The following is a 13,664-nucleotide window of genomic DNA, read 5'->3' on the forward strand; positions in this document are numbered from 1 at the left end:
GTGTGTGACTGCAGCCTTATAGTCACAACCTGTTATCTTAATCTGGACCACTCCTCTCTGACGCTTAAAGTAGTTTATTAACAGACAAAATAACCCCAAAACTGAGCAAAAAGTACATCAATATGTTTTGGATTTACATTTTGCCCAAGGGAAGGATTATTCCAGTATTTAACATTATTATTTGAACATCTTTTCACCCTAGAAGTGCGACTTCATTGTTTACAATTCGCCTATATATTAGTTACCCCCTTTTTTAAAAGGTGTATATTACTGCTACTTCTGGTAAATAACTTTTATTAAACATTTACTAGTTACACTTGTATAGGATCATGTGATTTTCTTTTATTTATAACCTTTAAGAAACAGCATTGTCACGAGACATTAGAATTTTGTTATAAATACAGGCAAACGGCCACAAGGTGGAAGTCATGTACAACTGACAAAGAAAGGAAAAAATTAAAAATAAATTAAAAAAAAACATTTCATGCCACACAGACAGCCCACATGCTTAAGGTGGACAGTTTGGGTTTCTGGTGGGCATTGGATTGTAATTAGCTCCAATGAAAATAATAGTAATAATAATAACATACATGAACCTTACACGTCTTGGGTTAAATTAGATTTTGTTCACATTCAGATATCAGGACCTTGGAATTACAATTCGGTGATATTGAGCCACGGAGTGTTTTGACATGACATGAGGTGCAACTTTTTAACTCTTTCATCCATCCATTCATCCATTAATTTATCTTCAGGAACAATTTTATCTTGGTGAGGGTTGCGGTAGATTTGGAACCTCTATCAGGAACCCTGGAAACACATACTGTATGAAAGGGCAAGGCACCACACACAGACACACAAACACACACACACACACTTATTTGCATCTAGATGCAAATTGAAATACCCAGGCTACTAACCTTCATGTTTATGGGAGAGGGAAGAAAACCAGAACACCTGCAGGAAACCTACACATGTGCATGCACACACACACACACACACACACACTCACACACACACTTGACCATCACACCTGTGGTGCTTCTTGAACATCCCAAGGTCTAAAATAAACTTTTCCATAAAGCCAAGGCTTTATCTTTATCTTCTTGATATTCTGCACAAAAATACTGCTTCCTTAATACCCTTGCTGAATGAGATCCGGCTTCATTATTTTTAATGCTCTGCGCTGCCACTTGTGGCCAAAATCTATCCTGGATCCCTATAAATAAGCAAAACAGTTTGTGCCTTAGGCAGAATATAAGTATTGCCCAATCCAGAGCTGCATGAAAACACAAACACACAAACACTGTGTCAACTTGCTGCTGAAGTTCAGATTAATCCAAACTCTACCTTCAATCCCAGCTCCAAGCTTATTTCCACTATTTGGCAATTAATTCAATGAAATATTACAATTATAATGCATGTAGCTGTATTTAGAATTTAAGATAATTTATAATTTTTATTATTTTTCTCATGATAATTAAGCTTAAATCATATTTCAAATAAATTGAAAGACTCTGAGTACGATGTAGAATGCAATTAGTGCAACTCATTTATTATTCATTCATCTTCAGTAACTGCTCTATTTGTGCCATCATTTCACATCATGGGAGTTAAAGATCCATTAAGTGACAAATTTGCTTGCTTAAACTGCCATAGAAGCCACTGTTAATATGTACTTTTGTGATTCTTGTGCAATATTGTTAATGTGGATGCACAATAGCTGGTAAGAATAAAGTGGATGATTTTCAGGACAGTTTTGTGGGTCTGAGATTAGCTAGTGGAGTGGGCTCTGGTTGCTAGTACGTATAAACATGACTGATTTTGCTGCAGCAAGTTTTTTTTGTTCAGAAATTGAATTGAATTGATAAAACTGCGAGCACACAATTCTTCTTTTAAATTCCCAGTTAAGACACATACACGTAATTACTTTCTATGATAGCTATACTCATGTTTAACGCACCTGATTCGAAGAGGCTTGGGCTGAATCTGCTTTGTGATGATGTCACAAGATGGATCTTGGCACAAATCTGCAGTACATTTTGAGAAATTGCAAGCTCCTCTGGATATTGCAGAGTTTGCCTGGTTATATGTTCGTTTCTGTGATTGGAAAAATCACAAAGTCCTGAAGGGACTGACTCAAGACTTGGCTTCACCCTCTCTTGCAGATCCTCAAAAGGCTCAGGAGACCTAAACAAAGTCCGTAGTTAGTATGTGGTTAGCGTTCATTGGAGCCTCATCATGGAAAAGCACAGGTATAAAGCTTAAACAGAAGGTAATTCCACCATCCATTTATTTCACATAGTAAGCTTTATTTTTATGGGGGGGTTTGTTGTTGTTTTTTTTTTAGTTTTTCACATTTTGCAGTGATTGCTTCAGACTTGAACTTATGTCTCTTAGAGCTGCTGCGATGTCCTCCGGCCCTCTGAGAATAGCGTCCTGCTTTTCAGCATCAGTAAGGTCTCTTGGTGACTGCTCCAGAGGCTGTAGTGTGAGAGACCACTGCCTACTGTCAGTCACTGAGACCCTTGGCTCTGAAAGAAATAATATAAGTTTAAAAAGTTTTCTGTAATGTGCTTTGTGCTCATAATCACCTCCATAAAATAAATGTGATTATTTCTTAATTTTATAAATATTTATATTAATATATTTAAATAAAAATACTATTATACATAATACTACTATTATTTAAAATATTAGAAAGGTATAATGGTAACAGTGAAAGCCGACTGTGGGATTTGTATTTCAGTCGCCTCAGTCACCTCAGGCTTGCTCACTTGGGATAACATCTAGGACTGTCTGTCTGTTTGTCTGTTTATATGTTTGTTGTTTTCTTATGTCGTTTCTCATGTAAAGCTGCTTTGAGACAATGCTCTTTGTTAAAAGCGCTATACAAATAAAATTGAATTGAATTGAATTGAATTGAATTTCATTTCATTATCTGTACCGCTTATCCGATCTATTCTTGGGTCACGGGGAGCCTGTGCGTCATCGGGCATCAAGGCAGGATACACCCTGGACAGAGTGCCAACCCATCGCAGGGCACACACACACACACACACACACTCTCATTCACTCACGCAATCACACACTATGGGCAATTTAGAGTCTCCAATCAGCCTAGAAGCATGTCTTTGGACTGTGGGAGGAAACCTGGGATTTGTATTATTTAGTCTTATTGTATTATATGTATTATTTACTTGTGACTTGATCTTTTTTTCCCATCAGCCAGTGTATCAGCAACTTCTATGACTAAATATGTATTGAATAAAATAGAGTGCTGAAGACTTTCACACAGTACTGAAGGCTTTCACACAGTAACTCTAAACAGAAGTATAGGTGAGTGAGATCTGGGCAACCTGAGCAGTGATTATCTTTAAAGTCAACACACTGCTGTTTAGCCTATTAGCCTACCACTTACATTACTCTGAATACTAGCTAGCTAGCTAAGTTACCCACTAATGTTTTTGTTCAGTTAGGCCTACATAAACATTCAAACCACCACTTACATAAATGAGTGTTTTTGTGTCCCAGTTTTTGTGCTGTGAACTGCGAGGATCGTGATACATGCATAATATATATTTTTGTACAACATAACATTCTGTACGATATATAAAAGCCACTATTTTTTGCATAAAATACAGGGAAAATCTCCCTTCTTTCCCAATAGTTTTCTAATGTTTCTAATCTCACCTCTCTCTTGCTCTCTCTCTCTCTCTCTTCCTGATGACCTGTTATAGTAAAATGGTAAAGGGGGCCTTTATAGTATCAAACATAATTGTGTTATCGTTATGTACATATAGGTTTTTTGCCTAACATCTAATTCAAATGCTCAAGATCTGTCAAAAAAGCATTATAGACTTACTTGGGCCTTCATTTGGACCATGTCTTCCTGATGAAAGAGGCTGAAGAACTGCTATAGAGAGAAATGTGTTAGCAGAAAAGTAGCATTTTACTAATAGACAAAGATAAGCTCAATTTAAGCTTCTGCTTTCTAACCCTGGCAGCTTAAGGGCTTGTATGGGATGTCTACTAATACAAATAAAAGCAATTGAAGAAACCACGGCATGGTCATACCCTCTTAGGCACCAGACAGTGGTTTAGAAAAAAAGATCAAATGCATTTTAATGATTTTACACTGATAAATAAAAGGGAAAGGCCCTCTTCTATTCCAGCATAGCATGACTGTGCCCCAGTGCACAAACCAAGGCCCATAAAGACATGGTTGGATTAGTCTGATGTTGAAGAACTTGACTGGCCCACAGACAGCCCTGATCTCAACCGCACTAAACACCTTTGGGATGAACTGGAATGAGATTTCGAGCCAGGCCTGACATCACAAATGCTTTACTGTATGATTGAGCAGAAATTCCCACAACAAAATCTTGTGGAAACCTTATCAGAGGAGTTATAGTTGTTATAGCTACAACTGGGGGATCAATTCCATATAAATGTTTGTGTATTTAGAATACAACGTCATTAAAGTCCCTGTTGGTGGAATGGTTAGATGTCCCAATACTTTTGTCCATATAATGTACTGCAAGAATTGTAAATCTCTAGACAAGTGAAGTCTTGACAAGTCAAGAAAGTTTTATTGTCATTTCAACCATGTGTAACTGACGCAGTACACAGTGAAATGAAACAACGTTTCGCTATTATCAAGGTGCTACATAAAACAACACAGAGCTACATGACAACACAGAGCTAAGGACTTAAAGTTCTCCTAGCCACAAAAAGTGCATCATGTGCAACCTAGTGCAAACAGTGCAAAACAAAAGAACTATATGTCTCTTTTCTTTTCTAGTGTTCTTTTCATTGTCACATTTAGTGTGGCTCTTCTGCTCATCTAGCTCCAATTAGAAACAGTTAGGACCAGTGGCAGCTTGTGCAAAGGGACAGGTGTGGCAGAGCCCTAGCATATTAATCAGCTGTTCAACAAATGCTAATCTTCATATGGTTCTTATTCATTCAAGTGCATTTTAAAATCTGTCGACAGATTAATAAAATACATTATTACATAAACTAAAGCCTGGTCTGGATCTGCATGATATACTGTACTGCTGTAACATGATAAGTGTTCCTAATAAAGCGGACGCTTTCAGACTAACTAGGATAACTGGCCACATTGCACAAGTCACATGGGCCAAACACACACACACACACACACACACAAATATCACTAATGCTTCAACACCTCTTATATGTGGTAATTCATCTACATTCTGTATAAAAAAACAAAATATCACATACAAAAAAGACAAACAGACAGCAATATATAGCAAAAAATTTCCAAATGATGGTTTTTAACATATACCCATAGCATTTGTTGTCACAAATCAAAAATATAAAAATTGTGAGAGAATAAATAATAACCACCTTTAGTGGGAAACCTCTAAATTATAGTTCTTAAAAAAAAGACCCACAGTTTCATTCAAACTCCATTACAAGGTGGTCAGTAGTATAGCATGAAAGTGTAAACTACTGCACAAATAAAACAGATTAACAGCCAAGCCCCAAAAGAAAAGGCTTCATCAGGCCAGTAGTAAGCAGACTAACATGCAGGTCATCAAAATGGCTCACCTCAAAAAATGAAGTGAAGATCATCTGCACAAAGACAAGTTAAGTCATCAAATATTATTTATTGAATGTTATGCAACAAGACAAAAAGATGAGTGTCTGGCTTGTGAAACCCAAGCAGAAAACCAGCTCAACTAGTTTCACTGCCTTAAACATGAACGCATGTCGCAAACCAAGACTTAATTCTGCTTTCTTCTCACACACTAGTTCACTTTTTACTTTTCTAGCCTTTAGTAAAAATTGACAAGCTGTGATGCACTGTGTGTTGTGACACCTTTCTATCATAGTTAACTTGAGGTTTTTTCTGCTTTTCTGTGGATTCGGGCCAGACAGGCTATCCTTCACTCCTCATACGCTTCAATGTGCCTTGGGTGCTCACGACCAATTTGACCTCCTGCTTGACCAATTTTTCCTGCTTCCAACACATCAAATTCAAGAACTGATAGATTAACAATGGACTTTTAACAATGGACAGTGTCTCAAAGCAGCTTTACAGAGCAAAAAGTTAAGATTAATATTAGACTTGTTTGTATTTATCCCTAATGAGCAAAGCTGAGGTGAGTGTGGTAAGAAAAAAACTCCCTTAGATGGTAAGAGGAAGAAATCTCGAGTGAAATCAGACTCAAAATGGAACACATCCTCATTTAGGTGACACCAGAGAATGTGATTATAAATTATTAGAAACACTGGAGAGTGTGATTATAAAATATTACAAATACTGGAGATTGTGATTATACATTATTATAAACACTGAAGAGTGTGATTATAAATTATTATAAACACCGGAGAGTGTGATTATAAATTATTATAAATACCAGAGAGTGTGATTATAAATTATTATAAAAACTGGAGAGTGTGATTATAAATTATTATAAATACCAGAGAGTGTGATTATAAATTATTATAAACACCAGAGAGTGTGATTATAAATTATTATAAACAATGGAGAGTGTGATTATAAATGATTATAAACAATTGAGAGTGTGATTATAAATTATTATAAACACCAGAGAGTATGATTATAAATTATTATAAACAATGGAGAGTGTGATTATAAATTATTATAAACACCAGAGAGTGTGATTATAAATTGTTATAAACAGTGGAGAGTGTGATTATAAATTATTATAAACACCAGAGACTGTGATTATAAATTATTATAAACACCGGAGAGTGTGATTATAAATTATTATCAATACCAGAGAGTGTGATTATAAATTATTATAAAGAATGGAGAGTGTGATTATAAATTATAATGATAAAGTCATATACAGTCAGTTGGAGTGTAACCATGGGCTTCTGAGCAACCCATAAATTAGCTCAGCATCTGAGTTCATTATAGATTCATGCATTTCCTCCATGCTGAAGCCTGCAAATGTTCAATGATGGAGACACAGCATATGTAGAATGTTATTTTGTGTATTGATTAAGAGTTTGATATCCTCATAGTCCTCACGGGGTTGACATCTCTTTGAATGTCCAAAATCTTTATGAAGAGATATGTCTTTAATTCAATCAACCTGATAGGTTAATTTACTTTTTAGCCTTTAGTCCTGTGTTGTCTTATGTAACTCTGTGTCTTTATGTAGCACTAGGGTCCTAGAGGAATGTTGCTTCATCTCACTGTGTACTTTATCAGCTATAGATGGTCAAAATGACAATAAAAGCTTCATGACTTGACTTGTATGTTCACTTGCTGCCCTATATATACCCACCCCTTGCCACTGTAACAGGATAATTAATGTCATTCACTTCACCTGCGAGTGGTTTTAATGTTATGGCTAATCAGTGCCTAGTACAATTGTAATTTAAAAAAGGGAGAATTCATTGAAGAAAATCATGATGCCATTTTTGCATGAAGTTTGTCTAGTCGTTCAGTCTGGTGATGTTTACATGTTTACAAAACAAAGCAACACATGTAAACATGACCAGGGATTCTTAGAACAAAAAAAACATATCAATGTACAAATTAATAATGCATCAAATCACCACTAGACAAAAACAACCAGTTGTTCTATTACATATGACAATATTTATTGATTGTCCATTACCTAGATTTGTTTTGAAGATTTAGTTGTAATTTATAAACTTTGTAAACATGGGCCAATTAAATATCTACTTCATTCATCGTTGTCCTCGTTTATCTTGTCAGCATTAGCCAAACTGAGTCCTCTCCAAAGAAACCAAGCCAAGTGAAACGATTAGGACCAACAACTTGCTTTCAGTTGACAGTTTTGTTTTGTTAAATTACTAAAGACCAGTCACATTACAGGTCACAGTACAGTATTAATTGGGTTTTCTTCGTTTAATAATTCTTACTGATATGACAATTGTTGACATGACTATTTTGAATTGGAGTCAGAATACTGCATGTATGAAATCCTAGGAAAGTATTTTATTTTTTAGAATAATCACATTTATATAATCAGATTAATATTCAGATTAATATTTCCTAACAGAGTGTCTGTATCAAACTGATGTGGCAGCTTATAGTGCTTGGGTTAAGACAAATACGCTGTCTGTGGTGATGAGCATGAACTTCTATGCTCCAGCAGACAGGCCAGACACCCTCACTTCATCTTTAAAAGCACTTTTCTGAAAGGAATGGACACACCGAGCAGTACTTCAGAATGTACTTCAGGTCCATATCTACAAGTGTGCTCAAAATGTGTGAGATAAAACTCTATGACAGCTTTGTGGCTTCCAGACACCTGCTCCCACTGGTATTCCACAATTGCACCTTGCTCTCAATGCCACTGAGCACCACAACATCATGAGGCTGTACCATTCTGTCTTGTCCTGCTATTGCCCTTGGAGGGTCATCCTTAGTATTGGCCCAACCTAAGAAAGCAAATGGTAAAATTGGTAGATTTTAAATGAGAGCAATGGGAGCAGGTTGTTAAGAAAAAAAACGCCACAGCCTGTAATCAGACAAGTTCTCACAAGTCTGAGGAATGTACTGTACACATACGTGTGTTTATCATAAGTATTTCATCAGGAAGTGCAGGAGGTTTCCTGAATTACAGGAAAATATGTTTCATAACAGTTAAGCAGCACAATATACAATCAAATCACTTTAAATTAAATTGTTATAAGGAAGGTCACAGATGTGATTTAACAATGATTTGTGACAATTTCTGTGTAGCTTAATTAAAGGGACAGGTATTGAAACACTGACAAAATCGCAAACTCCTCTGAATATATCACAGAGTCTGCTTCATCTTGTTTTCATTTCTGTGATCTCAGAATCACAAAATCCTGGAGGAACTGTTTAGATACTGAAAGTAGTATCATGTTTGTTGTTTCCAAAACTACAGTGTGGCAAAAATTGAATTCTGCAACTTTTTCTGTACATATAAATGTTACATATACATTGGTTTGACTTTCAGTATACATCTAAAATAATATTTGTTTATTTATTTATTTATTTATTTATTTAATCATAGGGTTTTTTGGAACTTGGTATTTTGATATTATGCAGTTAAACCAAGCACTTGGGATGATTCAGTACTGAACACAATCACTTAAAGTGACAGATTGCAAGCTGAGATATGAACATATTTGTCCACTATTTATTTAAAAATAAATGAATAAATAAATAAATACATTTTATATGTATATTCAATTCAATTTTATTTGTATAGCGCTTTTAACAAAGAGCATTGTCTCAAAGCAGCTTTACATGAGAAACGACATAAGAAAACAACTAACATATAAACAGACAAACAGACAGACAGTCCTAGATGTTATCCCAAGTGAGCAAGCCTGAGGTGACTGAGGCGACTGTGGCAAGGAAAAACTCCCTTAGATGGTATGAGGAAGAAACCTTGAGAGGAACCAGACTCAAAAGGGAACCCATCCTCATTTGGGTGACAATTGTGTGATGCAGATACAGCGTGTGTAGAATGTTATGTAAATCAATAAGGAGGTTGTTGTCCACAGCGCTGCTTTGAATATCCCAATCCTCACAAGCAGAACCCGGCTGGAGCTGATCCATCTCCGGATGCCACTGGAGCCGGCACAGTCTCTATATGCCTCGGGATGGGTAGAAGAAGGGAAACAATGGAACAGCATTAGCGTAGCTGCTGTTCATAATATTAGCAATACTAGATGAATGTGCATTTAATCAGATGTACTGGAGTACAAGGTTATGGGATGTGTTAGATGTATGCCAGGCTGAAGAGAGAAGTCTTTAGTCTACATTTAAACTGGGAGAATGTGTCTGAGCCCCGAACACTGTCAGGAAGACTATTCCAAAGTTTAGGAGCTCTACCCCCTTTTGTGGACTTTGATATTCTGGGAACTACCAGAATTCCGGAATTTTGTGATCTTAAAGAGCGTGGTGGATTGTAACGTGTTAGAAGACTGGAGAGATAGGTGGGAGCTAAACCAATTAGAGCCTTGTACGTGAGTAGAGCTAATTTATAGTCAATTCTAAACTTCACAGGTAGCCAGTGCAGGGATGATAATATTGGGGTTATATGATCATATTTTCTGGTAAGAACTCTGGCGGCTGCATTCTGGACTAACTGTAGCTTGTTTATTGAAGATGCAGGACGATATATATATATACCAATTAACAAAAACAGATAATAAATATTATAAATAAATATTTATATATAAATTTAGAAAGTATAAACAAACAAACAAACAAACAAACAAATAAACAAATAAATAAATAAATATTATTTTAGATGTATACTGAAAGTCAAACCAATGTAACTGTGTGACAGATATAACAAAATTTACATGACATCACATTAGGCATCACATGCCATGTAAATGTAAGTATAAAGGTGGTGTGGGCAACAGAAGGAAAAGTAAAAGCAATAAACCAACTTCTACACTTTATTTAAAATTAATAAAATTTTTATTTTTTGCCCCCCCCCACACACACAGTTATAAAATTGCCAAGACTAATGCAGTTGACATCCCAAGTTTAGATACTTGCAGAATATACAAAATGTAAACAAACAAACAAACAAACAAATAAATAAATAAATGTGAGGGACCATAAATTTTTTTTTTAGCTCTGTCCTTGTAAGGCATTTGCTGAGACAGGATTAGGAGAATCCATGTGCAGAGTTTAATGGTAAACAAATAGCAAACAATCCAATCGGGCAAAAATTGGGTTCAAATAACCAGAAGGTAGCAATACACGTGGCAGACAAAACCATAAAACAGAAAACTAGACTAAAGCAAACATGAGCAATGAATCAAGGCTTGGAAACGCAGGACAACTTACAATACTTCACACTTAGCTTAGACTAAGCATGACTTAAATGGCTAAACACAGTGAACTGATTGACCCGGAAGTGTCAGTATTCGGGTGAGGATCCCCTCTGGTGGTGAAGAGCGGGAGGTGCGACTGAAGATGTTACAGAAGGCCCCAAAGCCCCCCCCCCCCATTAACACCTCCTGGTGTTCTCCTACTAGGGCATCCCCTACGTCTGGGGTCTGGGTGGTTATCATGGAATTCCTGGGTCTGGGTCAAGGATGTCAAGGATTCCTAAGTGCTGGGTCAAGGATGTCTCGCTTGTCCACCCATGATCTCTCCTCTGGGCCATAGCCCTCCCAGTCCACTAAATACTGGAGTCAACCCTCTCTTTGCCTGGAGTCAAGAATCTCCTTTACTAGGTATGCCAGGGAGTCTTCTAGGTCCTCTGGGGGCAGAGGGGCGGTGACTGGGGCATTTTGGTTGGCATTTATATAAGCCTTACTAAAAATACTGTGCATACACAACTGTTACAAAAGGTGCAAACATTCTCTGATACTCAAGAAGGTCAGCACAATACATTAAGAACCAGGGACAGGGTAAAAATTTTAAACGGGATGATTATGTTTCTCACCATTTACACCAGTCATTCTGTTAAAAAAATAACGTTTTAATTTATTTCATAGTGTAGTAGCATAACTACTATTATTTATTTCATAAAAATTTACAATATTTCTTGGTATTGGTAAGGAAATATTTCTTTCATTTCATTTTACCATTTCATGGTCGGACCTAAATATGATTTTAGGTTGCTGTTGTTTTTACATAAAACACTAGAAAAATGCCTTAAAAGATTGCTGATTAAAACATTTTTCTTCTTTATAAATAATAAAGTTAAGGCTTCATTTAAGGATGTAGTTAAATCAAGGTTCAAGTTCAAGGTTCAAGGTTCTTTATTGTCAATACCACCATATGACAATAAAGAACCTTGAACCTTGAACCTAATGAAGTATAATTCAATTATAATGAAGTATCTTGTGCATTTGTCAATACTATTCCATATAAACAAATCCACTAAGACGTGTTATATGGTGTCATCTCAGATTTATGATCCTTTACGATTAGAATTTCAGACCATAATCCTGAAAGGTTGGGTCTTGAAGGATATTTGAAGGCTATGAGTATTTTGTTATTTGTCATTTTTTATTTCAGACTGTAGTGAATGACTCAAAGTTTCTGACACTCTTTAAAAAGGATTTGTACATTTGTCAGAAATTAATTTCATGTATTTGAGTTACAGTGAAAAGGAACATTATTTATTTATATATCTTGATCAGAAATGATCAGCTATAATAGTTAGATGCAAATAAAATATTTGATTGAAGTCAACTAAATAAGCACTATAATAAAAGCTACAACTATTTACATATGGGAATTGGGGAGGTGTAGAGGTAAGGGAAGGACATTGCTCAAAGCCTCTCCAGAGTCTTCATCATCATCCCGACATGCTGCCGAAAGAGATGCCTAATGGTGCTGGCTAAAGCTGGTGGGTCGTTGTACAGCTCCAGGGGCTGAGAGAAAAATATTTCAAAAAGGCCTGTACGCTGATCCTGTCAACAAATCACACACACACACACACACACACAGACACACACACACAAATCCAGTATAATGTCACTGTCTTAGAGATACAATGCTGAGAATTTGTGTATCATGGCATCAGAAGATATTCGACACTTACAATAAGCACTGTGAAGTAGATCTCTCCTGCAGGCTCCCACACGTTTACATCCCACATGCTGATGAGCGCAAGCAGGCACTCCAAGAATCCTCCCTTAAACTTTGGAAAAGAAAGACGACAAGCTCTGTTAATGCCAGGGTTAAAAATATGAGAAAACAAAATGCAATAAAATAGATAAACTAAACTCTAGCATCTCTTTTAAATCCCCCTGATAAGACACTTACTGGCTGAGGTGTTGAGCCGTTAATGAAGTATCTACAGAGAAGCAGATCATAAAACACGTCCATGAAGTTGTAGTGGTAGACCTGCAGAGAGGAGAAAAGATACAAAAAGAAATTAGCTTTACATAATGGAGTCCTACTGGAGTTTTCTATAATCAAAATCTTTTAGATTTAAACATTTGTCATGTTACACAAGGCATTTATAAGCTTACATAGGACACGGAGAGCTCTGCTGCAATCCAGTCCTGATAAGAAGGAGTCTTCAGGAAACGAATCAGAGCCTCGTAGGCCAGCTGTACACGACCTGCATCCTGTTAAAACAAACAAAGAAAAAAAAATCTCTGTAATTCACTTATGATGTTCTATGTGGTTACTTAATTTATTCCCTTACACAAACCTGAATGTAAACCTAAACATGTCCTTTTACTCCAATAAAGATAATGTGCTGTATATTACCTGTTTTGGTTTACTTTTTATTTTTTGTTTTTTTAACAACTACATCATTTTCAAGCCCAGTAACTGAAAGTATTTTGCACAAGGAAACAGTCTATCATCATTCTGAAGTCACCTGGTTGTTAACTGCTGCCAGATGCATCACAATCTTCTTCCCCATAATGAACAAGAAGTTCTGATTGTGGATGCAGGTAAGATGAATCTGAATATAAGACAGCACATAATAGATGTTAAAGCAGAGTGAACTTCCCCTGAGCAAAAACAGCAGCTAAACAAAGGTTTTACTCACAGCGAACGCCTCACGGAGAGCATGCAGCTTCAGGCCGATATCAGTTACCCCTCTCTCTGTAAGATGGTCCCTAAGAAAAAAGATTTACATGCTTAGTGTATTAAACATACATTACACCTTTATACCATTAAACTGTGAAGAGAATCGTACCAAGTAAAGGGCACCTCC

The 13,664-nt window shown here is 36.3% G+C and overlaps 1 long non-coding RNA gene across 1 annotated transcript; it reads right to left on the minus strand.

Moving 5' to 3' along the window:
* Positions 1 to 1,655: 1,655 nt before the first annotated feature.
* On the minus strand, positions 1,656 to 5,605 carry LOC131359844 (uncharacterized). Its single transcript, XR_009205815.1, has 4 exons — positions 5,581 to 5,605; positions 3,866 to 3,916; positions 3,694 to 3,731; positions 1,656 to 2,534 (listed from the first exon to the last, which is right to left on the minus strand). It is a non-coding gene; the product is annotated as an uncharacterized LOC131359844 (long non-coding RNA).
* Positions 5,606 to 13,664: the final 8,059 nt, after the last annotated feature.

Source organism: Hemibagrus wyckioides, linkage group LG09, assembly GCF_019097595.1.
Source record: "Hemibagrus wyckioides isolate EC202008001 linkage group LG09, SWU_Hwy_1.0, whole genome shotgun sequence".
NCBI lineage: Eukaryota > Metazoa > Chordata > Actinopteri > Siluriformes > Bagridae > Hemibagrus > Hemibagrus wyckioides.